Consider the following 13,025-nt stretch of genomic DNA (forward strand, 5'->3'; position numbering starts at 1 on the left):
TTCTGGCTCTTCAAATGTAAGGCGGAAACCACTACTATCAGTAATACCTAACTAAATGCATTTTTGTGTAAGTCTGAACAATATTTAACAGCAGCACTAGAAATATCAGGACTCATGCCTAAGGTTCCACTGTAACGAGAGCTTCCACTGTTGGACGGTAGATAACATACTGTAGAACTTGGTTTTAAACTTCCCTTAAAGCAGCTCAGAACTCCAGAAAAGAACTGCAAAACACAGGTGACATTTTGGGGAAAAAGGGTCAAAAGGCTATTGAAAAATATAAATTACAGTATTTGCGTTAAAAATTTGGGCCATAAATTTTGATGTAGTTGTCAAACAAAAAAACGTACTATTTTTAGCGATAAGTGTTTTTTCAAGTTGCATGTATATCAGCTCTCCATTTTTATACAGTGTTAGTCAACAAGGACTACTAATTATCACTAACATTTACGGAACACTTAAAATGGGATAGACACTGTTCTAAGGGCTTTTACTCATGGATTATTTCCCTCTCTCCTCACAACAACCCTGTGAGGTACAGAGTATCCCACTTACAGATGAGAACACAAATGCTTAGAGGGGGTAAGTGGCTTTCCAAAGTCACACTTCTGCCAAGTTCAGAGACCAGGATTGAACCCCGTCATCTGAATTCAGAGCTGGTATCTTAAGCGGTATGTCAGACTGATTAATTGCAATTTCACTAGATTCAGCATAAACTTATTGAAGACCTATAATGTGTGTCAAGGACTACACCCAGAACTATGGGGGACACATAATACGCAAAATGTGTGAATCTGATCTTCACTCTCCAAGACAGAGATCATATTGGAGAGCTCGGCTACCAGCATGACTGCATGAGGACTTCTGCCCACCTGCTCCCCAGCTGAACTAGAGAAAATCTTTTAAAAAACCAAAACATTTAAAGCCTTTGGAAACAGTCCAAGGAGCAAACAGCAATCTAGTCAAGAAAAGCTTTGAAAATTCAGAAATGACTTCATTTGCAACAGAGCATGGAGAAGTTTACACCCAAGGGCATTCATTCTCACGAACGGCATAAGGTGTGGTGAAAAGAACTGAGCAGAGAATCAGGGATCTAATGAAGATACAGCCTAGACCACAGACCAGCTGGTCTGCAGGAGAGAACTGGGGAATAAGACAGCTGGGAGGAACCCTCCTGGGGTTAGAACAGATACCAAACATTAATCTCAGAAGCTAATCCTTGGAAGGTGCCACAATTTCACTGCATTAGTCTGTAGAGGAATTTATTCCCTGAGCGCTGTTGAAAACAATGGCGCAATGGACAAAAATCCATGGAATTTAACTGCTGGGTGATCACACCGAGCAGTTAAGTGGGTGAGAATAGGAGACAGCCCTACGTGTGCCACTGTCATCGCAGGGTGACTGTGGGCACATCCAAACTGCACCTCCCTGAGGAGCAGTATCAGAGGCATAACAACACATTGAGGAAGAAACTCACCTCGTTAAAATAATCCAGCTAGTAGCTACATAAATAACATATCTGGGAACAGTTTGGGGGGACCAGCACCTAAAATATCCTGTTTGCGGGGAAAAAAAAAATTCCAGGCATGCAGAAAAACAGAGAAGTATGACACACATCCTGGAAAAAAGTCAGGCAAAAGAAACTACCTGTGATAGTGTCCAGATGCCAGACTTAACAGAATAGAGTTTAAAGCAGCTATTAAAAATATGTTCCCAGAATTAAAGAGACATATGGTTAAAGAATTAAAGAAAAGTATGATAACAACTTTTATCAAATAGAGACAGTAACAAAAATAAGAATTATAAAAAACAAACAAATGGATACTCTGGAGTTGAAAAATACAATAACTGAGATCAAAAATTCACTACAGGGGCTCAACAATAGATTTGAACTGGCAAAAAAAAGAATTATTGGGACTTCCCAGGTGGCACAGTGCTTAAGATCTGCCTGCCAATGCAGGAGACACGGGTTCGAGCCCTGGTCCCGGAAGATCCCACATGCTGTGGAGCAACTAAGGCCGTGCACCACAACTACTGAAGCCTACACTCTAGAGCCCGCGAGCCACAACTACTGCGCCCGTGTGCCACAACTACTGAAGCCCACGCACCTAGAGCCCATGCTCCACAACACAAGAAGCCACCACAGTGAGAAGCCTGCGCACCACAACGAAGGGTAGCCCCTGCTCGCCGCAACTAGAGAAAGCCCACACGCAGCAACAAAGACCCAATGCAGCCAAAAATTAATTAATTAATTAATTTAAAAAAATTCACTACAGGGGCTCAACAATAGATTTGAACTGGCAAAAAAAAGAATTCTTGGGGCCGCCCTGGTGGTGCAGTGGTTAAGAATCCGCCTACCAATGCAGGGGACACGGGTTCGATCCCTGGTCCGGGAAGATCCCACGTGCCACGGAGCAACTAAGCCCGTGCGCCACGACTACTGAGCCTGTGCTCTAGAGCCCATGAGCCACAACTACTGAGCCCACGTGCCACGACTACTGAGCCTGCACTCTAGAGCCTGCGAGCCACAACTACTGAAGCCTGCAAGCCACAACTACTGAAGCCCACATGCCTAGAGCCCATGCTCTGCAACAAGAGAAGCCACCGCCATGAGAAGCCCGCACACAGCAGAGAAGAGTAGCCCCCGCTCGCCACAACTAGACAAAGCCCACGTGCAGCAACAAAGACTCAACACAGCCAAAAAAAAACAAAAAAGAATTCTTGGGACTTCCCTGGTGGCGGAATGGTTAAGAATCCGCCTGCCAATGCAGGGGACACGGGTTTGATCCCTGGTCTGGGAAGATCCCACATGCTGCGGAGCAACTAAGCCCACGTGCCACAACCACTGAGCCCGCGTGCTGCAATTACTGAAGCCCTCGCGCCTAGAGCCCGTGCTCCGCAGCAAGAGAAGCCACCGCAACGAAAAGTCTGTGCACCGGAATGAAGAGTAGCCCCCGCTCACCACAACTAGAGAAAGCCTGCGTGCAGCCAAAAAAAAAGAATTCTTAAACTCAGATAGATTAATAAAGATTATGCAAGCTGAGGAGTAGAGAGAAAAAAGGATGAAAAAAAATGAACAGAGCCTGAGAGAAATATGAGACACAAATAAATACATGAACATACAACTGGAGTACTGGAAGGAGACGGGAGCAAGGAGCGGAAAAAATATTCAAGGAAACAATAACAAAAAAGTTCCCAAATGTATTGAAAAACAATAACCTACACATACAGGCAGCTCTAACAACTCCAAGTAAGATAAGCACAATGAGACCCACAGACAGATACATCAGAGTTAAAATGATGAAGGTGTAAGACAAGGAGAAAACCTTCAAAGAACCAATAGGAAAAATGACGAGTCACTTACAAGAGAACCCCAATAAATTTAACAGCTGGCTTCTAGCAGAAATAATGGAGGCCAGAAAGCAGTGGGAAAACATATATAAAGTGCCGAAACAGAAAAAAAAAATGTTAACCAAGAATCATATATCCAGGAAGGCCACTGTTCAAAAATGAAGGTGAAATAAAGACTTTGCCAGATAAACAAAAATTGCATTTGTTGCTAGCTGACTGGACTTACAAGAAATACTAAAGGAAGTTCTTCAGGCTGATAAGTTAAGTGACCCCACTAAAGATAATAATACTTTTTTTAATCCTTTCTTTTCTTAACTGCTATTGCAAAAAAACAATTGGATGAAATGATATTTTGTAAAATACTATGGCTTACAACACACACTTTAATATAAATGTAATATATTTCCTAGTAACAGCCCAAAAAGAGGTGGGTAGAAGCAAAATAGCAATGTGCTATGGAAGTAACCACAGATGGTAAAGTAATAATTATAGCAATGCACTGTTGGGTTTGTAACATTAATAGATATAATACATATAATGGCAATACCATATAAAAAAGGAAAATGGGGGGACTTCCCTGGTGGTCCAGTGGTAAAGAATCCATCCTGCAATGCAGGGGACGTGGGTTCAAACCCTGTTGGGGACCTAAGATCCCACATGCTGTGGGGCAACTAAGCCCGCGTGCCACGACTACTGAGCCCTCGTGCTTCAACTAGAGAGCCCCGTGTGCCGCAAACTACAGAGCCCATGTGCCACAACTAGAGAGAAGCCCGCACGCCACAACAAAAGATCCTGCATGCAGCAACTAAAGACCCGACGCAGCCAAAAATAAAATTAAAAAAAAAGGAAAATAGTAATCAAGCCATACAGCAGTAAAGGTTCTGTATATTACTGGAATTCAGCTAGTATAAATCTAAAGCTAACTCTGGGCTTTCTCTGCTGGGGGCCTGGGTTCAATCCCTGGTCGGGGAACTAAGATCTGTAAGCGCGGTGCTGCCAAAAGACCAAAAAAAAAAAAATCTAAAGCTGATAAGATGTGTATAGTAAGCCCTTAACATATATTTTTTAAAAAGATCACTAATGAAATCTAAATGCTACATTAAAAATATAGAAAACAAAGTAAAAGGACAAATGTAAATTCAGTGATATCAATAACATTAAATGTGACTGGATTAAACAATCCAATCAAAAGACAAACGTTGTCAGACTGGATTTAAAAAAATATCCAATTATATGCTGTCTACAGGAGACACACTTGAGATCCAAAGATACAGAGTGAAAGTAAATGGATGGGGAAAGAGACTCAAACAACAACCACAAGAAAACTGGAGTGGCTGTACTAGTATCAGACAAAATACCTAGACTTTAAAAAAGACTTACTGGAAATAATGACATTTGATAATGATAAAAAGGTCAATCCATCAAGAAGACATAACAACTAGAAACACATGCACCTAATAACAGCATCAAAATACATGCAACTTTTAATAAATGACAAAAATGAAAGAAACAGACAATTGAACAACAATAGTTGGAGACTTCAATACCCCATTTTCAATAATGGACAGAATTGGACAGAAGATCAACAAGGAAACAGATAACTGCAACAACACTATAAACCAACCAGACCTAACAGACTTTTACAGAACACTCCACTCAACAGCATATACATTCTCAACTGCATACGGAACATTCTCTGGGAAAGACCAATTGCTGGGCCATAAAACAAACCTCAATAAAAGTGATGCCAAGTATGTTCTTCAACCACAACAAAGTAATGAGCTCAATAATGGGAGAAAAGGTGGCAAATTCATAAACATGTGGAAATTTAACAACACACTCATGAATAACCAATAAATTGAAGAAGATATCAAAAGCGAATCAGAAAATAATTTGAGAGGAATAAAAATGAAGACACAACATATGAAAACTTACAGTGTAGAGCCCAAAAGCAGTGTTCAAAGGGAAATTTATAGCTGTAAATGTCTATAATAAGAAAGATCTCAAATCAACAACCTAACCTTTATTGGAATTATGTTGATTATAACTGATTTGAAGAAGGCCAAGTGAACTGCATAAGATCACTTGAACACCATGTCTCTTGTAACCATCCTTATATTCTTCTCACAAAAGGTCTATAAAGGGCTTCCCTGGTGGCGCAGTGGTTGAGAATCTGCCTGCCAATGCAGGGGACACGGGTTCGAGCCCTGGTCTGGGAAGATCCCACATGCCGTGGAGCAACTAGGCCCGTGAGCCACAATTACTGAGCCTGCGCGTCTGGAGCCTGTGCTCCGCAACAAGAGAGGCCGCGATAGTGAGAGGCCCGCGCACCGCGATGAAGACTGGCCGCCACTTGCTGCAACTAGAGAAAGCCCTCGCACAGAAACGAAGACCCAACACAGCCATAAATAAATAAATAAATAATTTTTTAAAAAGTAAAAAAAAAAAGGTTTATAAAATATTTGTTTAAAATTTTTTTGTATCAAAATACTTGGAAAATTACAAGCTTCTTTTTAACATGTATTGATATGACTTGAATTATTATTTTATGAAATTAAGAGCCCTATATACCCGTAAATCTTTTCACATATCATTTAAGCTTAAAAAACAAAAACCAAAAAACCTTACCTTCCACTTTAAGACACTAGAAGAGCAAACTAAACCCAAAGCAAGCAGAAAGAAGAAAACAACAAGTATTAGAGAAAATTTTAATGACAGAGAATAAAAAGAACAATTTTTAAAAATCCATGAAACCAAAGAAGATCAACAGAATTGACAAACCTCTGGCAAGTATGACCAAGAAAGAAAAAAAGCAAGGTGGGAAACCTAGATTTCACTACATGCAAACAGCACAATTCTATACTACGCAATGTTACCAAGAGTTAGACACGAAAATATCCCCACTTTTACTTGGACATATAAACTACCAAAAAATTAACTTACCAAATAAAATTCTGAAATATCAGTGCAAGGCACTGTTTCATGCACTTAACTTGGATTAACTGACTTAATCCACACAGCCACCTTATGTGGCACATATACAGCTGATCTTCTTTATTCACAAATTCCATATTTGCTAATTCACCTGCTCACTAAAATTTTTTGTAACCCCCCCAAATCAGTATTTTTGCACTCTCAAGGTCATTCACAGACACAAGCAGAAGGGTGAAAAATTTGAGTCCACTGACACACACATTCCCAACTGATGTTAAACAAGGCAACATTCTGCCCTATTTCAGCTCTCATACAGAGATGACCAGAGCACAGAGACTGTAGGAACAGGGTGGTGAAATGCAAGAAACTCCAGTTCTTCACCGTTTAGGAGAGTTGAAGTCATTTTCCCAAGACCAGAAAGCTAATGAGTGGAGGACTGTATAAGCCAAGGACACAAAGTAAAGAAACTGATGGTTGAATGAATTAAGAATAGTTAAAAAGCCAAAAAGAAATAAAATGGAATCATAAAAAAGCAGAACAATTGTAAAATGGAAACAAAGCACAGATGAGACAGACAGCAAACAGATAGTAAGATTACAAATTTAAATCTAACCATATCAATAATCACATTAAATGTAAGTGTTCTAAATGCCTGATTTACAAGGCAGAGATTGGGAAAACAGTTTGGCAATTCCTCAAAAAGGTAAACATGGAATTACCATATGACCCAGCAATTCCACTCATAGGTATATATACCCAAAAGAATCAAAAGCAGGGACCACTCATAGGTATATACCCAAAGTACTGATCTATTGTACAAATACCTGTGCACCAATGTTCACAGCAGCATTATTCACAATAGTCAAAAAGTAAAAATAACTTGTGTCGGGATATCATTATACAAACTTAAAAATTAACAGTTATAGAATATATGTATCTTCAGGTTTTACAGATGCTCCCAAACTGTTTTCCAATAAAATTCATTGCATTTTCATACAATGGGTTCCACAGTGAAATACTACATAGTAATGAAACAAATTTAGATAAATCAAAGAAACATGAAATCTCATAAACACAGATACAAGAGAAAGTAGAGGTTACAGTACCATTTTTAACAATATAAGCATTACCAAAACTACTCTTTGCTATTAGAAGACAGGATTGTGGGGTGGCCACTGTCTAGAAGGGAGCAAAGGGGAACTTCTGGGATACTAATACTACAATAATATTCTGTTTCATAATCTAGATGCAAGTCATACATTTTTATTTTGTGAAAATTAACAAGCTATACACATAGTTATATAACTTCAATATATTAAGAGTTTAAACATTTAAGTGTCTATACATGCATATATGTATTTGTGTATATATACTTCAATTAAAAGGTTTCCAAAATCCGAAAAAAAAGAGAAAGAAATTGATACATGCTAAACATGGATGAATCTTGAAAACACTATGCGAAATGAAAAAGTGAAATAAACCAGACACAAAATGACAAATATTATATAATTCCACTTATATTAGCTCCTAGAATAGGCAAATTCATAAGATAGAAAGTAGGGGGGGAACAGACCATGTCAACACTAGTCAAAAGATCTGGTTACATTAATATTGGACAAAAGAGATTTCAGAGCAAAGAATATTACCAAGGATAAAAATCATTGTATAATGATAAAGGAGCACATTCAGGTACTTCCCTGGTGGCGCAATGGTTAGGAATCCGCCTGACAATGCAGAGGACACGGGTTCGACCCCTCGTCTGGGAGGATCCCACATGCTGCAGAGCAACTAAGCCCACGAGCCACAACTACTGAGCCTGCTCTCTAGGGCCCACAAGCCACAACTACTGAGCCTGCATGCCACAGCTATTCAGCCCGCATGTCACAACTACTGAAGCCCACATGCCTAAAGCCCGTGCTCCACAACAAGAGAAGCCACCACGATGAGAAGCCTGCACACCGCAATGAAGAGTAGCCCCCGCTCACCGCAACTGAAGAAAGCCAGCGCACAGTAACAAAGACCCAATGCAGCCAAAAATAAATAAATTTAAAAAAAAATAAAAGTATCAAATCTTCCAAAAAAAAAGAAACACATTCATCAAGACGACCTAACAATCTTAAGCATTTATGCACTAATAAAAGAGTTTTAAAATGCAAGGAGCAAAAACCAACAGAAATGAAAGAAGAAACAGACAAATCCAAAAAAATTATAGAAGATTTCCATACCCCTATTAAGTATTGATAGAACAGGAGACAGAAAAATCAATGTGCTGTTCAAGTCTTCCATATCCTATCAACCAGCATGATAACATTTATAGAACACTCTACCCAACAACAGCAGAACTTGTGTCTTTTTCAAGTCAAAATGAAACATTTACCAAAACCATATTCTGGGTCATAAAACAAATCAGTTAAGCTTTAAAATACATAATTCAAATTATGGAAAGTTATGTTCTCTGACAAGGGAACTAAATTAGAAATCAGTAACAGAAAGAGAATGCCTGGAAAATCCCCCAAATATTTGAAAATTAAGGAACACTCTTCTGAATAACCAATGGGCCAAAGAAGTCAAGGGGATATGAGAAAGTATTTTTTACTGAATGAAAATGAAAAGACAACATGTCAATGTTTGTGGTGTGCCACTGGAACAGCACCTAGCAAGCAGCTTATGGCACTCAACAGAAGCAACTCAAAGAAGCAACATCAATACAATGACCTCAGCTTCTACCTTAAAAGGACAAGAAACACAAGCTAAACTCAAAATGAGCGTAAGAAATAAACAATAAAAATAAGAACAGAAATTGATGAAGTAGAAAACAGAAAAAACAATATAGAAAAATCAATGAAACCAAAAGCTAGTTGTCTGAGATCAGTCTGGCCAGACTGATAATGGAACAAAAGAGAAAGGACAAAATTAGTATCAGGAATGAGAGATGTGACATCACTACATTTTCTATTGATATTAAAAAGATAATAAGGAATACTATGAACAACCTTATAGCAACAAATTGGACAACACAGACGAACAAAATCTGTGTAAGATACAAACTACAAAAGCTCATTAAAAAAATAGATAATCTGAATACCTCTATGTCTACTAAAAAAATTATATTTTTAGCTTAAACCTTCCCAAAAAACTTCAGGTCCAGATGGCTTCACTGATGAATTCTACCAAATACTGAAGGAAGAAATAATACCAATTCTACACAGACGCTTCCAGAAAACTAAAGAGGGTATGTACCTCGCAACTCAATATGAGGCCGAGATTACTCATACCAAAACTGGACAAAAACATTATAAGAACACTATAGACAAACATCCTTTTTGAACATAAATGTAAAAATTCTCAAGAAAATGTTAGCAGACTGACTCCAACAATATATAAAAATAATACACCATGACCAAGTGGGATTTATCCACCTGAAATGCAAGGTGTGTTTAACATTTAAAAATCAATGTAATTCACCATGAAAAAAACCCCTAAAAAACAGAAAGCATAGTATGAGCTAAAAGCATAATAAGACATCTCTAAGAAAACACAAGAAAAAATCTTGGTGACCTTGGCAAAGATTTCTTAAATATAACACAAAAAGCAGGAATACTGAGGAAAAAGAAAGAAAGCAGACTACTAAAATTAAAAACTTTTGCTCTTCTTTGCACTGCTAAGTAAAAAAACAAGCCACAGATTAAGGGAAAATATTTGCAAAAAAAAAAAAAATCAATATGTAAGAAACTCTACAATTCAGTAAGACAAACAACCTAACTTAAAAATGGGCAAAAGATATGAATAGACACCTCACTCAAGAAGACATATAGAAAGCAAATAAGCACCCAAAGAGATGCTTAACATCATTTCTCATTAGGGAAATGCAAATTAAAACCACACTGAGATAACACTACACTAGAATGGCTAAAACTAGAAAAACTAACCATACTAAGTGTTGAACAAGGAAGTGGAACAACCAGACCTCTCATACACCGCTGGTGGCAATGAAACGGTACAACCTCTTTGGAAAACAGTCTGGCAAGTTTTTCTTTTTAAATAATCAAACACCTACCATACAATGCAATCAATTCACTCCTAGGTATTTTCTCTAAAGAAATGAAAGCATACATTCACACAAAGACTTGTATACCAATGTTCATAGACTTTTTTTAATAGCCGAATACTGGAAACAATCCAAACGTTCACCAATCAGCTGAATGAATAAACGTGATATATGCACAACACTCAATACTATTCAAAAATAATAAGAAATAAACTACTGATACAAGTACCAACATGGATGACTTTCAAAATAATTATTCTGAATGAAAGTAACCAAGTCAGGTTAAAAAAAAAAAGAGTACATATTGTATAATTCCATTTATATAAAATTGTAGGAAATGAAAACTTACCTATAGAGTCAGAAATAAATTAGTGGAGCCAGAAATAAATCAGTGGTTGACTAAAGATGGGCAGTGGGGAGGGGTTATGGGGAGGAACAACAAAGGGGTAGAAGGAATGTTTCAGAGATGATGTTCATTATCTTGATTGTGGTGATGGGTTCATGAACATACACATATGTCAAAATGTATTAAACTGTACACTTTAAATATGTGCAGTTTGTTCTAGGTCAATTATACCTCGGTGGAGGAGGGAGGAGAGAACAGAGAAAAGAAAAATAAATCAATCTAGGAGGACCAGTATTCAGAGTTCAGAGAAGGCAGGGTAAAAGGAAAACAAGAAAAAAATCAAAGAGCATTCCCTAGAACTAAAGAACACAAGCCTCCAGACTCAGGGTCAGCCAAGCACTGATCAAAATGAATTGAAATTTAAAAAAAAAAATCTGTACCTAAGTACATAATTACAAAAGCTAATACCACCAAGGATAAAGATCTTTTAAAAATTCAGAAAGAAAAACAGATCAACTACAAAAGAATGAAAGCAAAAGAACACAGAAACCAAGAGCATGGGCTTCCTGGTTTTGACACTGGCTCTGACATCTATTAGCTACAAGACCTTGAGTACCTTACTTAACCCCTGTGTGCTTCACTTTTCTCATCTGTAATAAGAAGAAGGAGAAGGGGGGGGGGAGAAGGAGAAATAGTTATGTGGTTGTTATGAGGATTTAATAAATTAATCTGTGAAGTGCCTAGTACATGTTGAACACTACATAAGTGTTAGCTAAATAAATAAATCACATTAACATTCAACTTCTCATCAACAATTCTGGATGACAGAAGTCAAAAGAACAATGCCTTCAAAGTTTTGAGAGAAAGTAATTTTCAATCTCTGCCTAGCTAATGATTATCCACGTATACAAGGGTAGAATGGACTTAGAAAACTCACATACCACACACCACTTCTTAAGAACTCAAGGGCTTCCCTGGTGGCGCAGTGGTTGAGAGTCTGCCTGCCAATGCAGGGGACATGGGTTCGAGCCCTGGTCTGGGAAGATCCCACATGCCGCGGAGCAACTGGGCCCGTGAGCCACAATTACTGAGCCTGCGCGTCTGGAGCCTGTGCTCCACAACAAGAGAGGCCGCGATAGCAAGAGGCCCGCGCACCGCGATGAAGAGTGGCTCCCGCTTGCCACAACTAGAGAAAGCCCTCGCACAGAAACGAAGACCCAACACAGCCATAAATAAATAAATAAATAAAAAAAAAAAAAAAAAAAAGAACTCAAGTAAGAACAAAAACCAAGGAAGGGTTTAAGCCAAGAGACATAATGATTAGAAAACAGTACCTCCAACTGAAGAAATTTTTAAAAATCTCAGGAAGCAGCTTTCCAGCAAGTCTAAATAACCAGGTGTGACAGCAACAGAAATAAAGACTTCAAGCAGTCTCCACCTAGAAAGAGAACTCGACAGAATAACTGATGAAGGAGAGACTAGATGGGGAACCATGTATAATGGAAAACAGGCAACACATAGAAAAAGACAGAAGTAGCACAAGAGAAAAAACAGACTCACAGTACATAACCTGAATCTACACAGTGACAATAATCACCAATACTATTTGATTTTTCATCTTTTGAAACAAACCTGTATAGCCAAAGCCCTGACAATTTAATTCTGGATGCCAACGACGCAAGAGCACAGCTGAGAAGCTTGGGATGAAGAGTAAGGAAACAGCAGTAGAAAAGCTAGTACCTAACCTCAGAATGTGAAGAATCATGGGATACTTTGTAGAGGAGATGGAATAAAACAATAAAGGAATATTACTTAAATTTATCAAGTTTACCAATAGAAGAAATAAAAATAATGATTAGGAGGATGGGGGCGTGTGGGGAAGGGCGCTGTATAAGTGACTACATCCTCTTCTATCATAGCTAGAATTCAACAGATACACCCAAAATCAATAAATCAGACGTGAACAGGACATTTAGAGATAGAACCAAAAATAGTTTAAAGCAGTTATCACTGGAGAGTAGAAATGGGATAAGATGTAAGTAAACTTAATAAAGTTTGATAAAAGTTTTAAAAGCAAAGGACATGAGCATTCAGTTTAACAGCTTCTCTTTGAGAAAAACACAGGGAGTATTGGAAATTCATCAGAACAAGGGTTTCGGTTCCTCCTAGGATAGAAACTAAGCAAAATCAAGATCTCACATCGAATGAACCCTGGAGATCCATCTACCTGTCCAAAAAACAAACAAACGAACAAACAAATCTCACTAGCCTAAGCAAAAAGTTCCCAGTGTCGACTGGGCACTTCCTTCAAAAACGAAGGGGTGGAGAGCATAATGTGCCCCTGAA

The 13,025-nt window shown here is 38.3% G+C and overlaps 1 protein-coding gene across 1 annotated transcript in view; it reads right to left on the bottom strand.

The window, feature by feature from the left end:
- Positions 1-13,025, bottom strand: part of XRN2 (5'-3' exoribonuclease 2) — a 77,874-nt gene that overhangs the window by 63,894 nt on the left and 955 nt on the right. The gene's annotated exons all lie outside the window — the stretch shown is intronic.

The sequence above is a fragment of the Eubalaena glacialis genome, chromosome 13, assembly GCF_028564815.1.
Source record: "Eubalaena glacialis isolate mEubGla1 chromosome 13, mEubGla1.1.hap2.+ XY, whole genome shotgun sequence".
NCBI classification, from domain to species: Eukaryota; Metazoa; Chordata; class Mammalia; order Artiodactyla; family Balaenidae; genus Eubalaena; species Eubalaena glacialis.